Genomic DNA, 26,143 nt, shown 5'->3' on the forward strand with positions numbered 1-26,143 from the left:
AGGTCTCCGGAGCCCCTGGGGCTGCTGTCTGCAACACGAGTCACCTCGCAGCCGCCACGTTGAAGCCCCCAGCCGCCCTTAGCCTAGCTCCTGGTGCAGGGTGCGGCTGCAGCTGCTGCTGGAGGTGCGAGCGTGGCGGGGCGACAGCTCCTCCCCCTTCCGCACGGCTGGGCCTCACCTGCGGCAGGTGCGTGCGGCTCCCCACTCCTGGCCACGCGGCAGGACCTCCTTTCTCACCTGACGTTCCCGGCTGGCCCGCGGGACCCCTGGCCTTTGCAGGAGACTGGTGGGGCCGCTGGCCTCACCTTGGAGAACCCTCAAGGAAGAGACATTCGGAGGTGCCCTCAATGGAAGAAAATGTTGTGTCTGATTCCCTGGCTTTTTGGCTGAGGGGCCTCAGGGAATACTCGAGGAAGATCCGTCCTCTGCATTTGAATGACGCGACAAACTAAAAAAGCATGGTGAATTTTGGCCTCTGTTGGGGGAGCTTCCGAGGCATGCCCCAGAAGTGTATGGGCCTCTGAGAGCTGACACCAGGTGTCCTAATCATCGGTTCTGTAACCTTTCTTTTCCTTCCTAACTAATAATAATGACAATGGGGGCTATTATTATGTGGCTAGTATGGGGCAGGCCCTTGCCAGAACCGCCCTGAATCCTCTGCTGTGATTGCTGGCTGGACAGGGACCCCAAGTCTCAGAGGAGTTGGGGTGACTCGGGAATCACACAGCTCGGAAGGGCTAGAGCCAGGATTTGTGCCAGGGCTGTGAGCTCCTGGCTGGAGGTGAATGTCTAGCAAAGGCTGAGGAACTCACAATTTAACTTGTTGACACTGTTTTCCTTCTTGTGCTGAACTATTCAGGGGCCGTCTCCTCCAGGCTGGGGACTGAGACAACCAGAGGACATAGGAAAGGGCTGCGATCTCCAGGTTGGTCTGCATCTGCACTAAGAGGCCTGACGGAGGGATGACTGAGAGGGGTCCAAGGTACATAGCTGGGGTGGGTGGGTAGTGGTCAGAAGGCTTTCCTGAGGAGTGGGTCCTTGAGCTGGCCCTTAAAGGAGGAACAGGGTTCACAGAGGCTATGAGAGCCCCCCTTGTGGGCTGCTCACCCCCTCGTGGGAGAGGGAGGCCCCGGGAGCACCCTCTCCTCAGGGTTTCTTCGGAGTCTCCTCTTGGGCCTGTGGTCCTCAGCACCTGGTTCATCCTTGGTGGGCGTGAAGAGACCCAGCCAGCCCGTCCTGCAGTTTCTGGGACTCCCTTCAGTCTTAAGACTCCTCCAGATTTGTTTCCTCAAGCAGTTTTCAGCATCTACTCATGCCAGGCGTCAAAGGTGGAAATAAAGCTAGGGAGTATTGAACCCATTTTTAAGATGAGGGAACTTGAGCACCGGGAGTGGAAGGCACTTGCCCAGAGTCCCCAGCTCCAGGCCCAGGGCGCTGCCTTCTGCAGGCTGCCTACGAACATCCCATACTGGTCTGAGCACCTGTGACCAGTAGCACCTCTCCCTGCCCGACTCAGAGAAGCCAGGTTGACATTTTCAGGGGACTGCCGAGAAAGGGCATCTTACTTCCATTCTCTTGGTGATCTGGTGATAGGGACATACAGGTGTGGAATTGTCCATGTGATAGACCTGTAGGAATAAAAATATACTACCCCTCACTTCCCTAGGGCCTGTCTTAAAGACACATAAAGGCTTCTTTTATTTATTTTTGAAGTTCTCCTTTGAGACATCACTAGCATGGGCAGGGAAGCAGAGGTCCTATCGGGCTTTACAGCTGTGAGAACTCCGTATGCAACAGCGGACCCACGGGTCTGGCAGGTTGCAAGAGTCCAGGAATGTATTATTAATGCTGATTTGGGGCCTTCATTCTGTCCTTGTCCAGAATTCACTGGGGGAAACTTAAGACTTAGTGTTTGTGTCTTGCTCAAGGTCATACAGTCTAGAAGGGGTGGAGGCAGTATTTGAACCCAGGTCTATTCCCAGGACCAGAACTGGTTCCAAGCTGCTTGCTTCTGCTGTTGGTGTATCTGAGCCCAGTTCCCAGGGTTTAGCGCATGGTGGATGTGACCTTGATTTGATGGACACCCACCACTTTCCTGCCAGCTGCTCTGAGACCAGAGCCTGTAGAAGTCCATGAAGAAGCAGACCTCTGTGCCAGCCTCAGCTCAGCATTCACAGCCATTCTGGGAGCTGCACCCTGTAACTCAGCTCTGGGGTCCCAGATGGGGAGTCAAGATAGAGAGAAAGTGAATTCTCTAACCACAGGCTGGGGACAGGGAAGCCAGGCACCTCCCTTGGGCAGCTCCTCTTAGCACTTCCCAACCCCTGCTCAGCCTCTGCCCCAAGGTGAGTCTGAGTCTGGTAAGGCTCTTTCACTCCCTGGGGCCAGCTGAGAAGTGGTCAGCCCATCTTTGAGGCCCCATTTTAGGAGCCTTCTTGTCTAGGGAGTTGGTGTTGCCTCCTCAAGAAGTGAGAGGTGGGTTAGTCGGCAGGGCAAGCAGTTGTCTAGCTTGATAAAACCCTTGGTCTCTTTTGGGGTGGCCTGGGAGGTGGGTGTTGATGCAGCTGTTATAAGAAAACACTCGCTGAAGGAGGCTGTGAAACAGCTGAGCTATTCAGAGCCCCTTGGAGCAGAGAAGCTCTGGGGCACACAGTAAGAATTCACAATGTTCATAGAACAGGTGGGTGACCTGCTTCTGTTTGGATGCACAGTGGCTCACAGCAGGACACCAGAGACTGTTCAGGGCAGTGAGTGTGTACGTGTGTGTGAATATCCACTTGCACACGTGTGGGGAGGAGGGCCCTCAGACCCTGTGCAAGGGGCAGGTCCAAGTGAGACAAGGCTTCCTGGGATGAAGGGTTGGCCTTATGTGAGCACCTGATAAAGACTGAGGTGCTCACCTTTCCCCCTGGAGCTGGAAGATTACATCTGGCACTGAGTCTTTGCTCCCTGGAGGAAGTTAATTAATGCCTAAATATTTACTGACTGTCTGCTTGGATGGCATGGAGCAGGGCACAGAACCAAAGGAGCCCTGGGCTCCTGTTAAACCCAGGGGATGTCAGCCCCACACTGGAGTAGTTAATACCTCGAAAGTGTCACATATGCCTTGTGGGCACTCCGGTGACCCAGCTCAGAGGAGGGAGACACAGCTAGGAAGCTTCCTGGTCAGCAGTGAGATTTGTCCAGTGGGCTTCCAGGGATTGGTTTGGGGAGGAGGATGCAGAGGCAAAAAGCTTAATTGAGGGCTTTGTTGGATTGAGAGGGGAGGAGGACCAGATCTGGAATTCATGCATTCATTCATTTGTTCATTTGCCCAAGAGCTATTTCCAGGGCCCTCCTCTGGAGTCCCTGCAGTGGGTCAGGGAACAAGACATGTTCCTCCTCAGGAGGCCACAGTTCAGAGGGAAGCAGACAAGATAAACAGACAGATGATACTGAGTGATAAGTCTGTGACAGCTAGAAGGACAGGGCTGGAGGAAGGCAAGGGAAGGATTCCAAAGCTGGTCAGGGAAGACTCCTGGGGGAAGGTGGGACTTGGAGGCCTGGGATGGAGAGGGGCCTTCCGGCAGAGAGAACAGCTCGGGGCCCAGCACAGGCCCTGGTACTCAGTGGGCACTCCGTAAATACCTGTGGAATGTAAGTATGCAGAATATACAGTTAGAGTTGGAAGGGCCCTGGAGACCAGGGGGCCTCCACTTGTAATTTCCAGATGGGTGAACTGAGGTCCAGAGAGGAGGAGAGTGTTGATGGTGTTTGCCTGGAGCTGGGGCTGGAGCCCAGATGTCCCACTTCCCGATCCAGGCTCTGGTGTCCACAGCTCGCTGTCCTTGAGGATGGGATATGTGTTGTTTCATGGGGACTGACACAGGACTGCTGGTGGTGACAGAGAAGATGGTGGGGCACAGCTGACCGCAGGGGTCATTGCTGAGTCCTCTCCGAGTCTGCAGGGCTGGTGGCGCATGGAGGCGGGGGCTCTGTGCTGTACCCTGGGGAGGCTCTCCCACGGTTGGTGGGTGGTGCGCACTGGGGAGCAAGCCTGGGGTCTTGGAGCCTGGGCAGCCCCCACCTCCTGCCCCAGAGAACCTGGACCCTTTTACTGCCCCAGGTGGAGGTTAACGACCCACCAGCATCTGTGTTTGCCCAGCTTGGGCCTGGGCTCCAGGCTTGGTGCCCAGAAAAACATCTTGGCCCCTGGCTTCAGGTCCCTAAGTGTAATGAGAAAGAGGGTCAGCAGCTTGGCGTTTGGGAGCTCTTGCTGTGCTGGGCCCTGGTCTCAGTGCTCCTCTGTGGTCTCCTTGAATCCCCAGGCCAACCTTGAGTCAGGTTCAGATGTAAAGGCCATTTCATGGATGAAACACCTGAGATTCAGAGAGCTTGGTTGACTTGCCTGGGGCCGCAGAGCAGGAAGGAGAAGTGATGCCAGTCCCAGGGTACTGGGGAAGTGGGGGCACCATGAGCAGTAGGAGGAGGAACGGAGACCCCTCATGGCTCCTTTTGGATTCACTGGCCCTTGGAAGGAATTCTGGAATGTGCATAGAGGGCACATGGGGTTGCCCAAGCACCTGGCACAGGCTGAGTGTCCATTTGTTCATTCATTCACTCCTTCACTCAAATTCCGTGGATTAAATGCTGGCCCATGTGCAGGCACTGCACTAAGCATTTGGGGAGCACCAGGTAGCAGCCACTGCCCAGAGCAGGGCTGAGGAACCTTTTAAATCTCCCAGACCGATTCTGATTGATTGGTAGTGTCTGCCTGGAGCCCTTGTTGGAAAGGATTTGGCGTGTGCCCTCGTTGATTAGTGATGTCTGCCAAGGGCTCAGCTGGGAGCCTTTATGGCAAACCCACTGGATTGCTGTCCCTGGGATGAGGATGAAGTGTCTGTTCAGCGCTTTGGACATCTGGGGTGGTCCAGCAGACAGAGTGGGGCCTGGGGGTCAGGAGAAACGAGTTCGGGCCCAGGTTGGCTGTAGGTAATGTACATCCCCGCTTTGGGGCCTCAGTTTCCTCATTTGCCACCTGCCTCCAGGAGATACTGTGAGCATCAAATGGCTCTTACAAGTGCTTTGAAGGTTGAGGGATTAATATTGAAATGAAATGGGAAATGTCCCCCCTCCTTCTCTTTTCGTTTCTCAAAATCCTGCCAGAGGCCGAGCATGCTGGGCAGGCCAGAGTTAATCCTGGGCTGGCCCTGGGCGGGTGTCTGTGTGAGTGTGGGCGGGGAGGGGGTTGGGGGGCGGCTCAGCAGTTCCTGGCTCTGACTTGTTTTTATAACTCACTTAGTACAGACCTTTGTCCCCTCACTGCGCTCAGCTGGGAGTTTCTGAGTGAGAAGCTCGTTGGATCTTAGGAACTGAATCTCAGACTTTTTCCAGTTGAATGGTGGGAGCTGGTGTATGTATATTCCACCTGCCTCCCTACCTCCCCATTCAGTGAATAAAGCTGTAGACCACACTGTGCCAGACACAGAGCTGTGTTCAACAAGGATGTTTCTTCATTAATTCTCAAAACAATCTAATGAGGTGGGTAGTCCTGTAATCCCCATTTTACAGTTGAGGGAACTGAGGCCCAGAGAAGGGATGCTGGGGGGCACCCATCTCCTGGCTGCTGTGTGGATCCTGGCCTCCAGCCCGGGCTAGGGAAAGATGTCTTCACCCATTCCTGACCAGCTGTACCTCACCCCTGCCCTCCTGTCCATTCATCCCTTTGCTCATGTACTCCTTCATCCTTTTTTTCCTTCACAAACATTAAGTGCCTACTGTGTGCCAGGCTGTGCATCAGCTGCTAGAACCAGGGTGGTCCTGGCTTTCAAGGATCTGACTTACAGTCCTGACCAGATGGGAAATAAACAAGAAAAAAGTAAGCAGATAAATAAACAAGATTGCAATGAGGGCAATAAAGGAAGTAAACAGGGCTTTGTGATGCGGACAAGGGGGAGGGTAAAGTGACCAGCCTTGCAGGCTCCCTGGCATGATGGTCCCTAAGCCCCCAGCCCTCCCTGGGACGGGTCTCCTCCCTGGCCACCTCCTGAAGTCCCTGCTTCTCATCCCAAACTCTTTAGCAGCCTGTTCTGGGCTCAGCCTCTGCTCTCTGTCCCTCCCGCTCCCCACAACTGGTGAATTTTTAATGCTGCTTACACGGAATAAAGCAGAATTTTTGTTTTTGTTTTGAGAGCATTTCTCAAAAAAAAAAAACCTCACTTCTCATGTGTGTGTGCCTGTGTGTGTGTGTGTAGAGAGGGAGAGTGAGCGAGCCCTGTGAGCACCCATCCTGTGTGCTCAATTCCTCTGAGCTCCTTTTTGTTTGTTAAGTTTTTAAAACATGGGGCTAGGATTTCAGCCCTAAAACAAGTAGGATTTCAGCTTGGACCTTGTGCTGGTGAAAGGACATCCAGCAAGGGCTCAGCATCCATTTCTCAGGAGCCTTCAGTGACCCTTGAGGACCTGGGTGCTGTCATCACCTTTGTCATACAGTTGGGGAAACTGAGGCACTGAGCCCAGAAGAAGCTTCTGTGCCGAGTCTTCCCACTGAGTGATGAGTCGGGGGCAGGATTCACGTGTGGGCCTCTAAGCCAAGCTCGTTCCTCCACTCCAACTGTCTGTCCTAATCACACACACACACACGTACATGCACGCTCCCCCACACATACCCACACCCAGGGCTGAGTTGCCCGAAGTCACAGTTCTGGCTCAGGAGGGGTAGAAATGGGGGAAGGAGCCCTGCCTGTGACCTGGGACCTCAAAGGACTTGGATGAATCTGTCTGAGAGGGAGAGAGCCTTACAGGTAGGAGAGTGGAACCTAGTGTGCTTGGGTGCAGAGCCTTTCTCCAGAATGGACCCCAGGGTGTAGCACAGTGGGTCTCTGCTTTGTGTCCTTGGGGGTGATTCCCAGTGCCCTCTTCTCAGCCTATTACTGAGCACGTGCAGTGCGCTAGCCACTCAGTTCTTCACAGGAAGCACCTTGTGGGTCCTCATTGTAGATCTGTGCCTGAGGCATGCTGTTATCATAGCCAGTTTACAGATGAGGAGGCTGAGACTCAGAGAGGGTAAGTGACTGGAATCTAGACTGCTTTGCCTCTAGAGCGGGCTCTCTTGACTCTGACGCCTGGGGAGGCACATGGTAGGAAGAGAAGGTGGCCTCCAGGACTCTGAGGGCCTGTGGCTCGAGATCGTCCATGTGAACCTGTGAACCTTTGATGCTCTTCTGGTTTGTCTTTGCAGCCTGATTTCACAGGTTTTTAGTGCTTGGGATTGGGCTATGCTCTGCTGCAGTAACAAATAATTCCCGAAATCTTAGCAGCTTGATCCAATAAGAGTTTCTTTTTCATGCTCAAGTCCAATGTGGATTAGACAGCATTCCTTCAGGATCTAGGCACTTCCCATTATGTGGCTCTACGGTCCCAGAGTGTTTTGCTTGCAGCCTTGCAGATGGGAGGTGGGAGCGTGTGTGTGGATGATGCCACAGGATGTTCCATAGTGAAGCCTGAATCAGCATTCCTCTCTTCCGTTGGCCAGAAGGAGCCACATGGCACCACTTAGCTGCAAGGGAGGCTGGGAAGTGTAGTCCTCAGGTGCACTCAGCAGACAAATGGCCAGGTTCAGTGAACACACAGCTTTGCCCCTGATACAAAGACCTTGAAGGAAGCAAGAGGAGAACAATTGACTGATTTGTGGGTCACAAGAATAAATGAAAATGTTCTCAGCTGAGGGTAGGATGAGGAGGGCTTCTCATCCCACCCTTACCAAGGAAATGTTTATGTGTCTGTCTCCCCCTCTAGATTATAAGCTCCCTGAGGGCAGGGACATATGTTTCTGTGTTTGGCAGCTTATTTAGTTTCTAGAGAATAATGGATGCCCACTTAGGGTTTGTTCAGTGAACAAGCATTGTTTGTGTGGACAGATCTTGATGAACAACCATTTTAGCTTTGCATGGATCAGATATTTAGAAAAATATTTGTTTATATCAGTCTAGCATGGAAATAAACACCTCTTGAAGGGCAAAAATGTTTTAACCAGTCTTACCCTTCTCTAGTGGTAACAGTTTTTTTTTAATCAACAAGTCATTCATTGTTGATTCATTCGTTGATTCTTTGATGAATGGAGGAATAGATGGACTCACTCAACAGATGTTTGTTGAGTATCTACTATGTGCTAAACCCTTTACAGGATGTAAGAGAAGGGGAAAGGGCAGTCCAGTCTCCAGCGGTGTGCTGTGTACTCAGGGAGATGAGGCTTTCCCAAGGTAATGAGATCAGCCAGCATTTAATTCTATGAAACCAGAGCTTGCTCTCTCACCAGGAATATCATACACTGAATTTAACCTATTCTAAGACACACTCTTTCTCCCCCCATATCTGACATCTGTGAAATCAGGATATTTCTTAGATTTGACAAAGTCTGGGTATTTTGCTCATGGACTAGTCATCATTTACCAGACACATCATGCAACATACCCCAACATCCCAAATTTAGTGAGTAGTTCTGCTCCCATGTTGATTAAGGCAGCTTATTTGGTATTTATGGGTCACAGAGAAGGGAGGGGAGCCATTCTTTGTTGAGAACTGAGTATGTACCAGCACGCACTTGGTGGTTCATAACATGGGATTTTATACACCCTGTCGGGCGGCTTGTGGTGTCAACCCCATTTCACAGATGAAGAGACCAAAGGTCTTCTAGGATCCCTCACTGGAAGGGCTGGTGGTCCAGCCTGGCATCGTCCCATTCCAGAGCCCGTGTTTGGAACCAGCCTCCCCCACCCCATACTGATGCCCACCTGTGCTGTTAGTCATCACCCCATTTCTCAGATGGGGAGTGACGTGCACAGAGCTTGCCTGCTCTATAGAGTCAGAACGTGGCACAGCTGCAGTTTGAACCGAGTCTTTTTCCCCCCAGAACCCAAGTGCTTCAGGACTCTGCTCTTATGGTTTTGAACACTAGGCTGGCCCGACTGGGGAACTGTCCTGGGACCAAGCAGGGGAGCGAGTCTGTCTGAGCCCCTCTACCTCCAGGGGTCTGGGCGAGGACACTGGCCGGCCTCGTCCTTGGCCGGGGGACTCAGAGGCCGATGATGTCAGAAAGGCAGCTGGGAAGAGCCGCGAAGCTGGCCTCAGCGAGAGTGCCCACAGGGCCTGGATAAGGGCAGGCATCCCTGTCTGAACATGTTAGTGGGACTTAAGCAATTTTGGAAACTCAGGAACTACATTTGATGGTTAACAAGAAAGTGTATAACACTGGAAGTGGGGTTTATGGTGAAATTCCCAGCGCAGATTCCAACCCTTCTCTGTCAAGGAACAAGCTTGGGGTTTGTGTGGCATTGGCTCCAGGACGGGGCAACCCAGCCCCTCACGCCTCTCAGAGCAGCGGGAGCAGTGGGGCATAACCCACTCCAAGGCCAACCAGGGCAGGGGTCAGGTGCGGTCAGGTTACAGCAAAGCTCAGGTCTTCTGTTCCTATGAGGTAGGAATTTTCACCAACCCCACTTTACAGACAAGGAAACTGAGGCTAAGAAAGGATAGATGGGATTCAGCAATTATTTGCTCCCTTCTCTGTGGGGCAGAATAGATTTTCCAGCCCCAGGGACTCTGGCCTTGGCCACACGATCTGCTTTGGCCAGTGGGCTGTGGGTATCAGAGACAGCATGCCTCTTAAGAGGAGGCCTCAGGAGATAGTGCATGTTTCCGCTCTACAGCTTGCGCATTTGTGGTATGTCATGACAGAATATATCCCACTGAACTTCTGATCCAAACAGAATGTAGAGACACATGGAGCAGGCTTGAACTCAGCCCACAGCTTGGAGCCAAGTTCAACTGACACACGGCTTGACCCAGAACTACCTAGTAGAGCCCAGCGTAGACCAGCCAAATTGCAGTCAACCTATAGACCAATGAGTGCATGAATAAACGTTTGTGTACTAAGTCTTTTCAAGTTTAAGGTTGCTTATTACAAGGCATCATTACGGCAAAAGCTGGCTGCTACATAAATGTTAAGTGACTTGATTAAGAGTATTGACAGCTTATGAGTAGAAGAGCCAGGGTCTAGAATTTTGACTTCCTTATATTCTTTAACCAGTGCTTATCTGGAAACTTCAGGGAAACGTAGCCTGTGATGAAAACTGTGGGTGAGGTTTTTTAATTTATTTTATTTATTTTTATTTTGGTCTCATTAATATACACATACATGAGCAACATTATGGTTACTAGATTTCCCCTCATTATCAAGTCCCCCCCACATACCCCATTATAGTCACTATCCATCAGCATAGTAAGATGCTATAAAATCACTACTTGTCTTCTCTGGGCTATACTGCCATCCCCCTGCCCCTCCACATTATGTCTGCTAATCGTAATGCCCCTTTTTCTGCTTATCCCTCACTTCCCACCCATCCTCCCCAGTCCCTTTCCCTTTGGCAACTGTTAGTCCATTCTTGGGTTCTGTGAGTCTGCTGCTGTTCTGTTCTTTCAGTTTTTGCTTTGTTCTTATACTCCACAGATGAGTGAAATCATTTGGCACTTGTCTTTCTCTGCCTGGCTTATTTCACTGAGCATAATACCCTCTAGCTCCATCCATGTTGTTGCAAATGGTAGGATTTGTTTTCTTCTTATGGCTGAATAATATTCCATTGTGTATATGTACCACCTCTTCTTTATCCATTCATCTACTGATGGACACTTAGGTTGCTTCCATTTCTTGGCTATTGTAAATAGTGCTGCAATAAACATAGGGGTGCATATGTCTTTTTCAAACTGGGCTCCTGCATTCTTAGGGTAAATTCCTAGGAGATGAACTCCTGGGTCAAATGGTATTTCTATTTTTAGTTTTTTAAGGAACCTCCATACTGCTTTCCACAATGGTTGAACTAGTTTACATTCCCACCAGCAGTGTAGGAGGGTTCCCCTTTCTCCACAGCCTCGCCAACATTTGTTGTTTGTCTTTTGGATGGCAGCCATCCTTACTGGTGTGAGGTGATATCTCATTGTGTTTTTAATTTACATTTCCCTGGTGATTAGTGATGTGGAGCATCTTTTCATGTGCCTGTTGGCCATCTGAATTTCTTCTTTGGAGAAGTGTCTGTTCAGCTCCTCTGCCCATTTTTTAATTGGATTATTTGCTTTTTGTTTGTTGAGGTGCATGAGCTCTTTATATATTTTGGACGTCAACCCTTTATCGGATCTATCATTTATGAATATATTCTCCCATACTGTAGGATTCCGTTTTGTTCTGCTGATGGTGTCCTTTGCTGTACAGAAGCTTTTTAGTTTGATATAGTCCCACTTGTTCATTTTTTATTTTGTTTCCCTTGTCCATGGAGAAACGTTCATGAAGAAGTTGTTCATGTTTATATTCAAGAGATTTTTGCCTATGTTTTCTTCTAAGAGTTTTATGGTTTCATGACTTATATTCAGGTCTTTGATCCATTTCGAGTTTACTTTTGTGTATAGAGTTAGACAGTAACCCAGTTTCATTCTCTTACATGTAGTTGTTCAGTTTTGCCAACACCAGCTGTTGAAGAGGCTGTCATTTCCCCATTGTATGTCCATGGCTCCTTTATCGTATATTAATTGACCATATATGCTTGGGTTTATATCTGGACTTTCTATTCTGTACCAATGGTCTATGGGTCTGTTCTTGTGCCAGTACCAAATTGTCTTGATTACTGTGGCTTTGTGGTAGAGCTTGAAGTTGGGGAGCGAGATCCCCCCTGCTTTATTCTTCCTTCTCAGGATTGCTTTGGCTATTCGGGGTCTTTTGTGGTTCCATATGAATTTTAGAACTATTTGTTCCAGTTCGTTGAAGAATGCTCTCAGTATTTTGATAGGAATTGCACTGAATCTGTAGATTGCTTTAGGCAGGATGGCCATTTTGACAATATTAATTCTTCCTACACAAGAGCATGGGATGAATTTCCATTTGTTAGTATCCTCTTTAATTTCTCTTAGGAGTGTCTTGTAGTTTTCAGGGTATAGGTCTTTGACTTCCTTGGTTAGGTTTATTCCTAGATATTTTTTTTTATGCAATTGTGAATGGAATTGTTTTCCCAATTTCTCTTTCTGCTAGTTCATCATTAGTGTACAGGAATGCAACAGATTTCTGCATATTAATTTTGTATCTTGCAACTTTGTTGAATTCAGATATTAGCTCTAGTAGTTTTGGAGTGGATTCTTTAGGGTTTGTTATGTACAATATCATGTCATCTGCAAACAGTGACAGTTTGACTTCTTCCTTACTGATCTGGATGCCTTTTATTTCTTTGTGTTGTCTGATTGCTGTGGGTGAGGTTTTTATTTAGCATCATGGACTTGCTCTTGCTTGCTTTCTTTATTTGTCTAATGGAATTGGTAAACCCAGTGTATATCTGCACATCTCTGCTACTTCTGGAATTTCATCACCATTTTCCAGTTTGGAGATGGAGAGGTTTTTTTGATAAGATACCATATGTTAGCAATCTTTCAGTTTATGAGCTTTAAGGAAACTTGGCAAGACTAGTAGATAGAAGCTTCTCCCCTTATCAAGGGCTGTTTGATGAGTAAGTAAACTTTCTGTTAAGGAAATCTCTCTCTTAGTAACATAGTACCTTTTAGGTATATTTATGGATATGAATTTTCCTTTGAGTATTGCTTTGGCTGCATCCTGTGAGTTTTAAGTATTCACCCTCTCATTTTTTCTAATGTCCAATTAGTATGAGATGTCTCAGAGGTATGTAATTTCCTTTTGAATTCCCTCTTTATCTCAAGAGTTAATTTGGAAGAGAGTTTTCAAGTTTCCACCAAGAGTAAAAAACAAAAAAAACACAAAACAGAACTCTAGTTACTAACTAAAATGTTTATTTCACTGTGTTGAGAATATTTGAGAATTACTTTGGAATTTGCTGCAATTGTCTTTGTGCCCAAATACCATGATCATTGTTCAAATGTCCTGTGGGATTATTCGTTTCAAGAATGTAAGTTTTTGACAGCTCCAAATACCTGCAAATACTTGCCATCCAGGCAAATGTAATCACCTCTCCAAATCTCCCCTACTGCTCCTTGGTATCATATAAAAATAACTGGAAATTGGGTGCATTTGTTTAAGAGAAAACTCCCCAAAGTCCAGCCCAGCCAGGTGTCTATTCTGTTGGTGACTTTGGGCTCCTCTGAAAACATGGGGGAGAGGGCGGATTTTTGGTTTTCTGGTTTATTCACTTTTCTGCTTTCCCCTCTGCTAATTACTGCATTAGGCTCTCTTCCTTGTTAATAAAGTTTACATTTTAAAAATGATCTGGGAGATACTGAATGACAACTTGTTCCCAATGAACTTTTCACAAAATAAAGTGATCCTCCAGCTTCTTGCACAGTCTCTGGGCCATTTCCTGGGCTATGTAGCGGTCAGAGTCATTGCCTTACTGCTGTGGCCAGGTGCCGGTCGAGTGTGTGGAAGGGTGGTCACCATGAATTTATTTGCAGGGCTCTTCCCGAGTGCTGATAATCACTTCTATGCACCGCCTCACCGTTGCCACGCCTATGCTGTGGGAGTGGTACTTCTGCTCCCCCATTTTCCAGATAAGAAAACCGAGACCTGAACAGGTTAGGTGAGTGATTCTCAAGCCTGGCTGCACCTCGGAACCACCCAGGGGCTTGTTAATCATGTGGCATCCTGGGAGGGAGGGTCACACGGACTCTGATGTGAGTCTAGCCCCCCCAGGCTCCTCTCTGGCCTCTGCTGCCAGCCAGCACTTCCTGCCTCTCTGGGGCAGCTGGGGCTCCAGAGGAGGGAGAGGGAGGAAAAGGCCAGAGCCGATCAGCAAGGAAGCTGCCTTGCACCTTGTGTCCCAGGCTGGGACCCTGCGAGAGCTCCTGCCCTTACTCCCCACTCACCCTGAGAGGTTCACAGGCTGGGCCTCAACCAGCTTCCCTCCCTACCCTGAGCCTCAGCCTGTGCCAAGTCCTGAGAAAGACCCTGGGGGAGCACATGATCTGACTGGGGAAACAAGTCACGGGTGGGCTGCCCCCACACGCAGGGAACACAGCTTCCCGAGGGCTCTTTGTACCTGGAATGCAATCCCATCTCCACTCCCACCCATTCAAAATGTCCCCTTCCAATGCCACTTCCTCCAGGAAGCCCTCCTTGTCCCCATCAGAAACATCCACTTCTTTGTCCCTGTGGCTCTGAGCATCTGTGTTTAGCGAACATCGTGGTTTGGATTCACACTGGTGTCTGTCTAGCCTCCTAGCCTTCTGCTGCCCTCGATGGCCAGGGCCTCCTGAGAGGGGATGCGGTGCTGAGGTGCCCCTGCTTTGGAGGCAGAAAGAACTCTGGGTCCAGTCCTGAGGCTACTGGTTGAATTTTCCCTTGGGAAAAATGACTTCACCTCTTCTAGGTTCCTCTTGATCCACACTCATAACTGGGGATTCGAGTTATGTCATCCTCATCCCTCCAGCCCTCAAGTCCTGACCCTGCCACGTGCTTGTCCTGTAAACTAGGCCACACTATTTAACCCCTGAGCCTCAGTTTCCTCATCTGTTAAATAATAGGGATAATAAGAGCACCCAGTTTGCAGGGTGCTGTGAAGATTCAGAGGGAAGACACACATGGCATTTGGCACAGGGGGTGTTGGTCAAGGCCAGCCCTTCCCAGGTAATAACCCGCCCAGCAGTTTCTTGCTATGTTGTCTCCTCTGTGGAATTTGGATTTGAAGGTGAGAGGAACCCCCTTCCTTCCTCACCAGAAAGAAATGAAACAAGAACCATGAGGGTTACTGCTGCTCCCTTTGCAGCCCACCCGGAATCTCACACACGAATTTTTCAGATAGGAAAAGTGAGGCCCAGAAAGGGGAAGGAACTCGCTCAGGATCACACAGCATGGCCCTGGAATCCAGGTACTCCTAACTCTGATGGAATTGTCCAAAACTCTTCCTTCTGGTTTGGGGTTGCAGTTCAAGGCCTGTAGTCTCCGGGCTGCAGGGCATCTCAGGGGTCTGCTCTGCCTCACCTACCCATTCACTCTGCCATTCACTCATGTTCATCAGGCAGGTGCTCTGTACTGGCTCTTCTAATGAACACTGTGAGAGTCTCTGAGGTGGCCTGGTGGTGAATCAGGATATACAATTAGCTGCAGGTCGTAGAAACTGACTGTGTGACTTAAACACAGAACCCAGACCCTCCTGCAGGGGTGGGTCAGGGAGGGAGGCAGAGCTGGCGCAGCCCCTCAAGCTATCCTCTGGCTTCCTGCTCTGTTATCGCTGGCATGTAGTTTTCATCCTTATGGCACAAAATGGCTGCTTTATCTCCAGGTATCATGACAGCATTCCAGGCAAGAAAACTGGGGTGAAGATCAGGGAAAAATGAATGGCAAAGGATGGAAGGCCCCCGATAGGTGAATTCCTCTTTGTATCAGAAAAAAAAATGATATCCTGGATGTTTTCAGCAGAAGACTCCTAATTCCATTTCATTGGCCAGAATTGGGTCAAGTGGCCCAGCTAGCTGCAAAGGAGTCTGGGAGGTGAATATTTTTATCTGAGCATATCTGCCAAATTGAACAAAGCTAGGGTTCTGTTAGGAGGGAAGAAGGGGGGGCACCCAGTTGGTCATCAGCGTTCCTGCATGTTCTTCAAAGAGCCCACATTTGGGGGCCACATGCATTTGGACCTTTTCACTGGAGTGTGAAGTGGGAAGGCGCCAATATATGTCTGGGAGAGGCCCTCAGCAATCTTTAACCATCTTCAGAGGCAGTTCAGTGTCTTCTACCCAGCGCAGTGCCTGACATACAACAGGGCCTCAATTAGTATTTGCTGGGACAAAGGGCGATTGGTAGGTAGCAGTATTTCCAGCGCTTGTAAAAAGCCCCGAGCCAGTCTAGCTTTTGCAGTGGTTTACACAGTGTTCTCTGGACTTTTCGGTGGGGCATTCATTAAATGCCTCCTCTGTGGATGAGATGCTGAGAGATGCAGAGAAGGGTCGGCTAAGGCCAGGCCCTCCCTCGAGGAGAAGGCTGCAGCCCCAGCTTTCATGGTGGGCTGCAGTGATGCCAGGGACTTAGCTTGCTACCTTTGTATGGGAAGCCCCTCTATAGCCCCTAGAACCAGAGGTTGAAGCTGCCCCCTTTGCTGAGAAGAACGCCGACTGCCAAGTGCCAGCGAGTTTCGTGCATCATCTCACGCCCTTCAGCCCTGAGTGAGGCGGTGCCAGGATGGCCCCTCTACAGAGAGAGAAACAGGGTCTCCGCCACTTGCCAAAGGTCCCCCAGCTTGTATGTGGCAGATTTGGGATTTGAACCCAGGTGGTCCAGACCCAAAGCAACCACCCCCGTGCCAGACGACTGACACCACCCTTCTTCTATTAGAAGATAATGGTCACCCGCGCCCCAGGCTAGGGCTGTGTGTGTGTGTATGTGGACGGCTGGGGTGGGAGGCAGGGACCTTTCCAGGGGCGGAAAGGCAGATGTGGGTCAGGAGGGAGACACAGGAAGGGGCGCCAAGGCGTTGCGGGCCATGGTCCAGCCATCACTCTCTGCTGGAGGGCTTGGGCCCTGGGCAGGGGACAGAAGCTCCCAGGGGCACCTTCCCTGAGCCTGGCACTCCTCAACTCTCCCGGTTCTCAGGGCTGACGCCAGACCCAGCGTGGCTGGCACTCGCCAGAGGCAGCATCTCCCCTTCATTCTTCCTTTTTCTGAGACACAGTGATCTCGGCTGCGGCGCTGCATTCGCTCTATGGGAAAAACTTGTTTTTGTCGGTAAACTCTGGCGCTATGACTCAGAAGACACCCAGGGAGCAGCCTCCTGGTGTCAAGGGGCTGCTCTGCTAATGAGCTAATGTTTATAAAGTGCTTTGAAGAAGAAAAATTCCGCACAAGGGCTGAGGGTTTGCGCTGTTAGTTGAAGGAGAGGGCGAGGAAGCAGGAAGTGGTGGAGGGAAGGGGCAAAATCTTGCTGAGAAACAGCCCGGAGCCCTGTGGGCTGGGCAGCCTGGCGGGCTTTGCTGCGTGTAGCTGATGTAGGCGCCCGTCTGGGCAGAAGCGCCAGCTGCCCCTTTGTTCAGAGCCAGGCAGATCTGAACCGGACGCGCTGCTATAATTTCGCTTTCTTGTAGCAGGTGCGGGGGGGTGAGTGGGATGCAGGTGGGATGGGACCTGGGTGGTCTCTGCCCTCAAGAGTGAGACCTGGTAGGCTGGGGCGGTGAACCAAGTTATGGAAGGGGCCCCTTCCCTGGGGCTTGGCACACAGTCTGCAAGCAGCGCCTGTCATTCATTCATTCACTCAACAAACCCTTCTACGTGTGCCGGGTGCTGACCAGGGAGCAGAAACAAAGACAGTCCCTGCTCTCTCGGGCTTTGTGTCCGGGAGGGGGAGAGATGACATTTAACAGATGAAGATGTCGCCCACTCTGTCATTTTGTATATGCAAAGGCAGAGGAGGAGAGACACTGAAGGTCAGCAGACCTGTCCCTGGCCATGTCAGGAGTACCAGGGAGGCTCTCCGAGGGTGCAGCTGGAAGGAAAGAATGGGAATTTCCAGTTCCCAAGCAGAGAGGGAGAGAGAGCACATCAGGCAGAGCAGCAGCATTGATTAGTTAACCCAACAAACTTTTAGTGAGTACCTACTATGTGCTGTGCACTGGGGAATAGAGATGAGTAATACAGGCAAAGATCCCAATCCGTTCCCATGAAGCTCACATTCTGTATAACAAGCAAATGAAGAAATTAATTATAGAGAGTATCTGATAGCAATAAGGAATGGTGGAAAAAATAAGTAGGGTCACGGGTAGCGGTATCTGGAGAGACTCCTTCAGATTGCTGGCCTTTTGAAGGAGGTGGCATTTAGCTGAGACCTGGATGATGGAAGGAACCAGCCATGAATAAGATGTGGGCAGAGCAAAGGCCCTGAGGCAAGAGAGTGAGCTCAGCCTGGTCAAAGAAGCAGAAGAGGCCAGTACAGAGGCTGAAGTACAGTGAGCCCCAAGGGGAGCCATAAGATACGAACTCAGCATGGGCCACACACGCAGGGTTGTGTATCATCAGCACAGTGTTCATTGCAAATAAAGAAACTCTACTGCAATGACTTCAACAGGCTTAGACAACCATAAGCCTGACGTGAGCAGGCAGGGGCTAGTGTAGTGACTTAAAGATGCTGCCAGGTACCCTGGCTTTGTCACTATTGTTTTCACTACTCTCACTGTGGAGGTCTTGTCCTCAAATTGCTACCTCATGGCCACAATATAGCGGCTGATTTCCAGACCTCTTGTCTGTGTTCCATGCAGGAAGAAGGAGAAAGAGCAAAAGGCCAAAAGTGCAAAGGATGAAAAGACCTTTTCCTTGCCAGACTCCATCTCTTTATTTGGAAAGGGAATTGCTCCCTGGGGACTTCTGGTCTGTCTCACTGGCGAGAACTGGGTTACATGGCCACCTTGAACTGGAAGAGAAGCTGGGAAAATAGTTTTTAAATTTGGCTAATCTCTATAGCAGAGGAAGGAAAGGGAGAAGGGATTGGAATGCCCTCTGGGCTGCCAATCCATAGTTTTGACCAAGGCCTATGAAGGCTCCTAGGAGGGAAGGGCTTGGTGAAGACCAAGGCGTGGGCAGGGGTCAGGCCAAGGAGTGCGGACTTCACCTGGGTGGCCAAAGGGAGACACAGAGGGCTTTACAGGAGGTGTGACATGGTCAGATTTGCTCTGAAGCTCTATTTAAACTGAGCACCTGTGACATGTCCCTGAGGTTGACACACTCCATGCTTGCCTCGGAGACTTGACTAGGGAGTCCTCAGGGCTCAGGTTAAACCCCAACTCCTCAGAGAAGGGCTTCTAGCCCCCAAAGTCTCTCTTCACAAACCTCCAACCCTGGCAACCTGTTGCCGGGCTGGCACCCAGTGTCAGTCCAAAGACGGCTCCTGGCTGTCCCATCACCTTGGGACACAGAATGGAAAAGTGACTCACGATGGCACCTCTCCTGCTTGTAAAATGCCAGTTTTGTGTCCACCATCTTTGGTTTTTCTGATGGAACTACCCCATCAGGTTCACTGGTAGGGAAACAGGTTCAGGAAAGTGAAGATCTTTGTCTGAGTCAGGGCTGTTTGCTGCCACACTTAGAGGAGACACTGGCATTAGGTGTCTTTGCCCCTGGAAGTCTTCCTCACACCCACTGCGTGCAGAGCTGGGTGAGAGGGTGTGTGTGTCTGTGTGCTGGGGGGTGTGGTCTACAAGACACAGAGGCCCCAGGCCCTGTCCTTGGGGTGTTTTTTAACATCTGGGGCTGCCTCCTTGGACCAACTTTCTTTGATTGCTGTGTGACTTTGGGCAAATCCCCTCATCTCTCTGGGAAAATTTCTTCTTGGGGATAAAGAAGGGGTTGGCAGGGGTGGATCTAGATTTTCCCATGTTACCCCAGCCCATCAAATTCACCCTTTGAATTTCCGATTCCAGCCCATTATCTACTGTTTGTCTGTGACTGCCTTTGGCTCAGAAAATAGTCACCCTCACCTTCCCTGTCGCCCCTGGTATCCCAGCCTCATGCTCTACTCCTTTGAACCCACCACAGGTAAGTGTTTGTGCACATGTCTGTCTCCCTGCCTGGACTGTGTACCAGCCAAGACGGGAACCATGTCGGTTTTTACTTCTGTTTTTCGAGAGAGCAGCACAGGGTCTGGCACATAGCAGGTGCTCACTAAATTGAGTAGCTGTGATGATGGCGAAGATGATGGTGAAACGGCGCCGCCAGAGGCACCTGCTGGATGAAGGGAGTCCCAGCAGGGCAGCAGGCAGTCAGCGTCCGCAGCCCCTCCGCACTCGCGGGTCGCCGGTGCTTCCCGTTTCCCTGAGGGAACGCCCAGCCGCCCCAGTGCGCAAGCTGCGCCCCTCTGGGGAGAACTACAGTCCCCAGAAGGCTGCGAGGGGCGGTGCCGACCGCGCCCGCTCCTCCTGGTCCGCCGCGCGGCATCATGGGAGTTGTAGTTCGGCACGCGGTCCCGGGCGCGCCACCGCCAGCGCGAACATGCGCGGAGCAGGCGGGAGCCCGCGTGCTCGCGGTTATTAGGAAACGCGGACCTCCATGTCCTGTGGGGGTCCCCCGAGTGGAAGGCCCCTTGAACACTCACGACGCTGGGGATCCCTGGCCGGCTCGATTGCCTTCCCGGACCCATTAAGGGGCGGGGCCAGACGCCTGCCCCATCCTTGACTCAGCCTCCCTTCACTCAACGCTCATCAGCCTCTGGGCGTCCGATCTTTTGCTTAAAACCCGTGCTGTGTCCTGAAGTTGTCCCGTCTCCACCACCCAAGCACTGACTGTTAACTGTGTATCTGTCCCTTTGGGGTACAGCGCTCACAGGGTGGGAGTGAGAAGGGGGGTGGGTCACAGACTTTGACCCATGAGTAACAAGAGATGACTCCACCTGATTGTTGGGGGGCACAGGGCCCTGAACTAGGCCCGGATCTGGGCAGGGCTTCCAGGGGACCCAGATATTTAGACTGGGCCTGGGTAGCCAGGTCAGGAGCAGGGAAGGGAGTTCCAATTGGAGGGAACAGCATGCGGGAGGGCTCTGGGGCCAGGGAGCACTGGGAACTTTTGGAGAAGCAAAAGAAGGGCAGTTTGGAGGTCAGAGAGCAATGGGAAAGGGGCCAGTGTGGGAGGTGGAGAGTCAGATGGGAGGAAGGGGCTGGGACCATGGTGAGGAGTGTCTGTTTGATCCCAAATGCCTATTTCTCAGGCAGGATGGCTGGCCTAAGCTTGACAAGGGGTCCGTGGCAGAGCCTGGACCCAGACCTGGGGCCCTGTGTCCAGGTTTTGACTTGTTCCTAGGGTCAGGGGTGTCCCAGGGCAGGGTTGCAGCGAGAGCTGGTTAGGTGCTGTCCTGGGGCTGACCCAGGAGCCCAGCAGGGAGAGGAGCTTGGGTGGAAGGCTGAGCATCTCTGTTGCTTGGAGGGGAAACTGAGACTTTGAGACAAATTTCTGCTGAATGAGTTTCTGTGTGAGATCCAAGAAAAGCCTTTTCCTCAGCCTCTTCAACTGTCAGGAACCAGCCCTGGGAAATAGGAGAGGGTCATTTTCACACCCTCCCCCCATTCCAGATGTGGCAGAAGCAGGAAGGATTCAGGCCAGATGTTGGGGGTCTGCAGGCCCATGGAGTTGCTTGGGGTGGGGGTGGCCATGTTTGGAGCTCTGCTGTTGGAAGTGAGCCCTAACTGGGTCACTGCTCTCGTTTTCCCTGCTCTGGCTCTGTGGCCAGGAGACCCCAGGGGACATGCTCTCAGGCTCTGGTCACATATAGAGAGAGGCAGGAAGCCTGGGCCTCAAAGCTGACAGCGCCTGGGCTTTGCTTCCACGGCAACTTTGGCAAATTGTTCTTGGCCTACTGACCCGTTCTCTGCACCCGGAATCCGTACTGCCTACCCAACACCTCAGGTCCTGGACTTCTGGGGAGAGTTCTGGACACTAGAAAGAGCCAGCAGGAACCAAGCCCTGTGCCCCACTCAAACTTGGGTGTCTATGCAAGGATGGCATGATCTCAGTGTGGCCACGTTCCCCAGATCAGAGGCCTGGCTGGCTGTGGTTTGTCTTTGATTAATAAAAAAATGGGGAAGCAAATCAATTACTCTTCTCAAATGCAATCCAGACAGTAGGGAAAACATCTCTCAAGGCTTGGGGCCTCTTCTTCATGAAAAGATTGGGAAACACAGGAAGTGCTGGCCTCAGATCCCGCTCCCCCCACCAGTCCTGGTGGGAACTGCACATTTGTGCTTAAACAGGGGAAGGACTCTGAATATCTAAGTAAAAAACTTAGGGTATGTGGAGCTATGAGGGGGGCCTGGGAAGGACCAGGATGGCATAGTCCCTCAGAGATCCCTTCTCCAGGGGGATCTGCGGGAATTGTCTCCACCTGAATCCTCCCCACTTCCGTGGGATTTCTGGCTTGATATTCTGGAAACCAATGGTTCCTCCAGATCCTGCTGGCCTGACTATATTGGAAACTCCTGGGAAGCTAGTTAAATGCAGATGCCCAGGCCCCTCCTGCCCTGAGATCCTGATGCAGAGGGTCTGAGGAGGGGCCCAGGAGTACGGAATGTCAAGCAGCTCTGGAGGCAGTGGTGATGCCATCCAAGTATGGAGACCACTGCGTACAGTGAGAGGAAGCAGGGAGTGCCAGGGACACAGCTCTGGGATCACATGGATCCAGGGGCCAGTGCCAGCTCAGCTCTTGCTGTGTGGCACGGGGCAGGTGACGTCCCTGCTCTGACCCTCGGGTCCTTGTCTGTGTCATGGCGATAATGCTGACTGTCCCCTCTCATTGCGCAGGGCGTGCGTAAAGTGCGGTACATGGCAGCTATTGTTATTGTCACCGCTTTGTTCTTGGGAGGGGAGAAGAGGAGGCCACTGCTTTGGAGTGTCTTATTGCCTCGATGACCCCAGTTCCTGCTGCCTCAGGTGCACGCAGTGGGGTGCGGTGCCTTCCTTGGGTGCTGACGGAGGGGCCAGTCAGAGCTGGAGACTCATGACCTCCTCGTACTGGCGCGGCGGGAGCCCCGGCCTGGCGGGGGTGGGTGGAGGAGAAGGCCCTGGTCATCTCCTCCTCGGGACAGCCCCCAGGACCGCCCCAGGCCGTGGGCCCAGCCTCCCCCATGGGCTCCTTCTGCCGGCCGCACAGCACCAGCGTGGTGTGTCTGCTCGTCCTTGGCGGGAGCTCTCTGGGGGGGCCTCTGTCTACTCTTCTCGCTGGGCCAAAGCAGCAGGTTGCACTCCCGGGACCAGCCTGCAGATTCCGCCCCAGCCCCACCCCCTCCCCCGGGGTGAGGCTGGGCAGGCGGGTTGTGGCCGTTGTTTTTACCTGTCCAGCGCCCCACCCCCACCCTCGTCCCGGTCTGTGCTTCCCCATCCTCCCCCGCTGGGGACGGGCATGTGATCCTGGGCTGGCCTGGTGGATGCCGTCATGTGACCCGAGGCAGGTGGATGAGATTTAATCCTGGGATGCGCGCTCAGGTCAGGGGGCAAGTGAGGCTGTCTTTCTGCTGGCGGTCTAGGCTGGTAGGCTATCAGGGCAGAGATGCCTGGCTGACCTCCTGCTTCGTACCAGCGCCTAAGCAGAGACCTCAGCCCTTACAGTATGAAGGACAGGGTGACAAGGTGACACGAGCTTTTTATTGCATGGGAAACTAGGAGCTATCACAGAGGTGAGCCCTGGGAGCTCTGGATGTGTTGTGGGGAGGAGGAGTCCCGGCAGGCTTTGTGGAGGAGGTGACCTTTGTGCTGAGCTTCAAGGCACAGGCAGGGATCTCACTGGTTTGAGAACCAGGGCGGGGACCTTTCAGAGAAGGAGTCACATAGAGGTGGTAGAAGAGACCAGGAACACTTGGACCCTGCTCTCTGGAGTGCAGGGGTTGGCATTTTGTGGACAGTTGAGACATACATGATATACTACTACTCAGCACTGCCACTGACAATAACCAGCATTGCTGAGCAAGCCCGCGCTAGCCCTTGGTGTTTATTCCCTCACTGATCCTCCTTGCCTCCCTGTAGGGGAGCATGTACAGTATCTCCATTTTGCAGGCGAGGAGGCTGAGGCCCAGAGAGGCGCCCTCCTCGGCAAGGCTCTGCAAGCCCTCTGACTCCCATCCCAAGTCCTTCGCCGCTCAGGCCCACACGGGTTCTCTTGCAGCCGTGGGTTTTCAGCTGCGTCTTCCTGAACGTCTCGGCAGGAGGTTGGGTTGGAGGCCAGAGAAGCAACACTGGAGATTTCTGGAGTTTCCAGTGTCGGGGGGAGTGGGGGGAACTGCCCTGGAGGTGCGTTCCCAAGATGGGATGGAGACCCTTGCTGATTGCCGTGGGCCCCCCTGACCCCTGGGCCCTCCTCCAGCCTGCCCCCTCCTATCTTTGTCATGGCAGCCAGAGTGGTGGAACTCTCTAGGGCCTATCTGCTCAGGTCTCTGTGTTGCTGAACAGCCTTCAGTGGCTCCCTATTGCCCTTGGGTAAAACCCAGATCCTTCCCCTTTGCCTACAGGCTTTTTATTCTCTGGTCTCACCCGCCTCTCAGCCTCTTTTGGAGCCCAGCCTCACGTAAATTTCATGTTTTGTGTATTTTACCACAATAAAAAATTTGGAAAAAAAAAAAGCCTGGCCACTTTCCCCTCTGAGTCCCTGGAGGTGCACCACCCTTCCACCCTCTATGAATAGGCCCAGGTGTCCTCTTTCGGTGGGGTTCAGGGCCCTGTCTGGGCCTGTACCTCCCCCATCACAGCACTTTGCTGGCTACATTGCCATCGGGTGTGTATCTGTCTGGATCTCCAACTAGACTGCAAGCCCCTTGAGAGCAGCGATCAGGACGTGACCACTTTGGTCTCGCCTGTGGTCAGCTCAGGCCATGGCACACGGGGGCTCACAGTGAGCAGATAGAATGCACTGTCCCAGCTTTCTTGGGTTTTGAAGAGAAGCCATCACCACTTTAAGAACCACCTTCGTCTCCTGGGCTCCGATTAGAAGAAGAGAGAGAGAGAGAGAGATTGCAGCTCACCCCAAAAGTTTGCTTGCAGTTTAATCTTCTGTAAAAGTGTAGATGATCCCTGGGTCTTGCTGGGCTGACCAGGGCTGCCCGGGGCTGACAGTGGAGTTTACTTGATGGCAACATTCAGAGGAGGGCTGCAGGGAGGGAGGGGATGAGAGGGGCACTCCCAGCATGGGTGCAGGGAAATGACGTTGATGGGGATGCATGGAATGGCTGTGGTTGCCTTTTTCGTGGCTGGTAAACTTGTTACATCTTGGCAAGCAGTGCTGCCTTTCAGCCTGCCACCCTGCCAGAGCCCCTGAAAGCTTAGGCCTGGCCCCAAATTCTTGTCTCCGGGCCCAGAAGCCTCCCGGACAGGCAGCTTTATCCACTCAGTCAAGGCTGTGTCCACCTTGCTCACTGTGGTGTCCATAGTATCCAGCCTGGGGCCGGACATTTGATAGGTGTTCACAGTATTTTATCTTGAACATCACAGGAATGTCAAGCCATGAGTTCTCACTTCTGAAAGACCAGCCACTACACTTACCTCTTTAGAGAAAGTTAAAAAAAACAGGTTCTTGTGTCTACCCACGTTTATAGCAGCAGTATTCATGATAGTCAAAATGTGGCAGCAACCCATGTGTCCACTGAGAGATGAATGGATAAGCAAATGTGGTCTGTCCACACCATGGAATAGTCTTCAGCCCTCAAAAGGAAGGACATTCTGACAGGCTTCAGCATGGGTGAACCTGGGGACATTATGCGAAGCCTGTGCAAAAGGACAAATACTGTATGATCCCACTTGTCTGAGGTTCCAGAGCAGCCCAATTCTTAGAGACGGGAGAGCAGGATGTCTGCTGCCAGGGGTTAGCGGGAAGGTATAGAGTTTCAGTTTTGCAAGATGAAAAAAGCTGTAGAGATGGTGGGTGGGTGATGGTCGCACAATGAAGTGAGGGTAACCTAATGTCACTGACCTGTTCACTTAAAAATGGTTACGATGGTAAATTTTATGTTAGGTGTATTTTACCACAATAATAAATTTGGAGAAAAAAACCTTGCTAAATTTTTTATAAGAAAGTTATCTAGCTTTGACTTCTCCTGATGGAAATTTTCAAAGGTTTGGCAAAAATGGAGAGACTCGTATGAGGAACCCCCATGCACCATCACCCAGGGGTACCAATTCACCTCTATCCCCGCCCACTTCCCTCCCTATTTACTTTAAAGCAAATCCCAGACATCATATTGTTTCATCTGGAAATACTTCAGTACTCAGCTCTGAAAAATAAGGGCCTCTCAGAATGTAACACACGGCTATAGTACCTAAGACACTCAAATCGATATCATCACGTCTTGTAAGTTTACTGTATTTCCCACGTAATTATATATGTGAAATACATACGTAGCATCATCAAATTTCTGATGGTCTCCATTTATCTTTAATATAGAAACATCTAATATAAGTTTTAGTGCATTCATATGCTAGGTATTTAATCTATGATTATATTTTCATATGGACTATGTGATTGCATATTATATAACATATATACAACACACATTCACCTGTAATTATTTTCATTTGAACTGGGATCTAAATAAGGGTTGAAACTGATAAATGTTTGAAATCTCTTCTTAGCTAGGCCCCCCGCGTCCTGTGTTGCTCTCCTGTGACGTCTTAGTCGGGGAGAGTCTTCCTCCGTCTGGATCATGCTGACTG

General features: G+C 51.3%; 1 long non-coding RNA gene across 1 annotated transcript in view; it reads left to right on the top strand.

Moving 5' to 3' along the window:
• The window catches only part of LOC130683050 (uncharacterized), a 127,357-nt gene that overhangs the window by 13,871 nt on the left and 87,343 nt on the right, over positions 1–26,143 (top strand). Inside the window, exon 2 of the long non-coding RNA XR_008996654.1 lies at positions 860–982. This is a non-coding gene — a long non-coding RNA (uncharacterized LOC130683050). The remainder of the gene's footprint in view (positions 1–859; positions 983–26,143) is intronic.

This window comes from Manis pentadactyla, chromosome 3 (genome assembly GCF_030020395.1).
Source record: "Manis pentadactyla isolate mManPen7 chromosome 3, mManPen7.hap1, whole genome shotgun sequence".
Taxonomy (NCBI): domain Eukaryota; kingdom Metazoa; phylum Chordata; class Mammalia; order Pholidota; family Manidae; genus Manis; species Manis pentadactyla.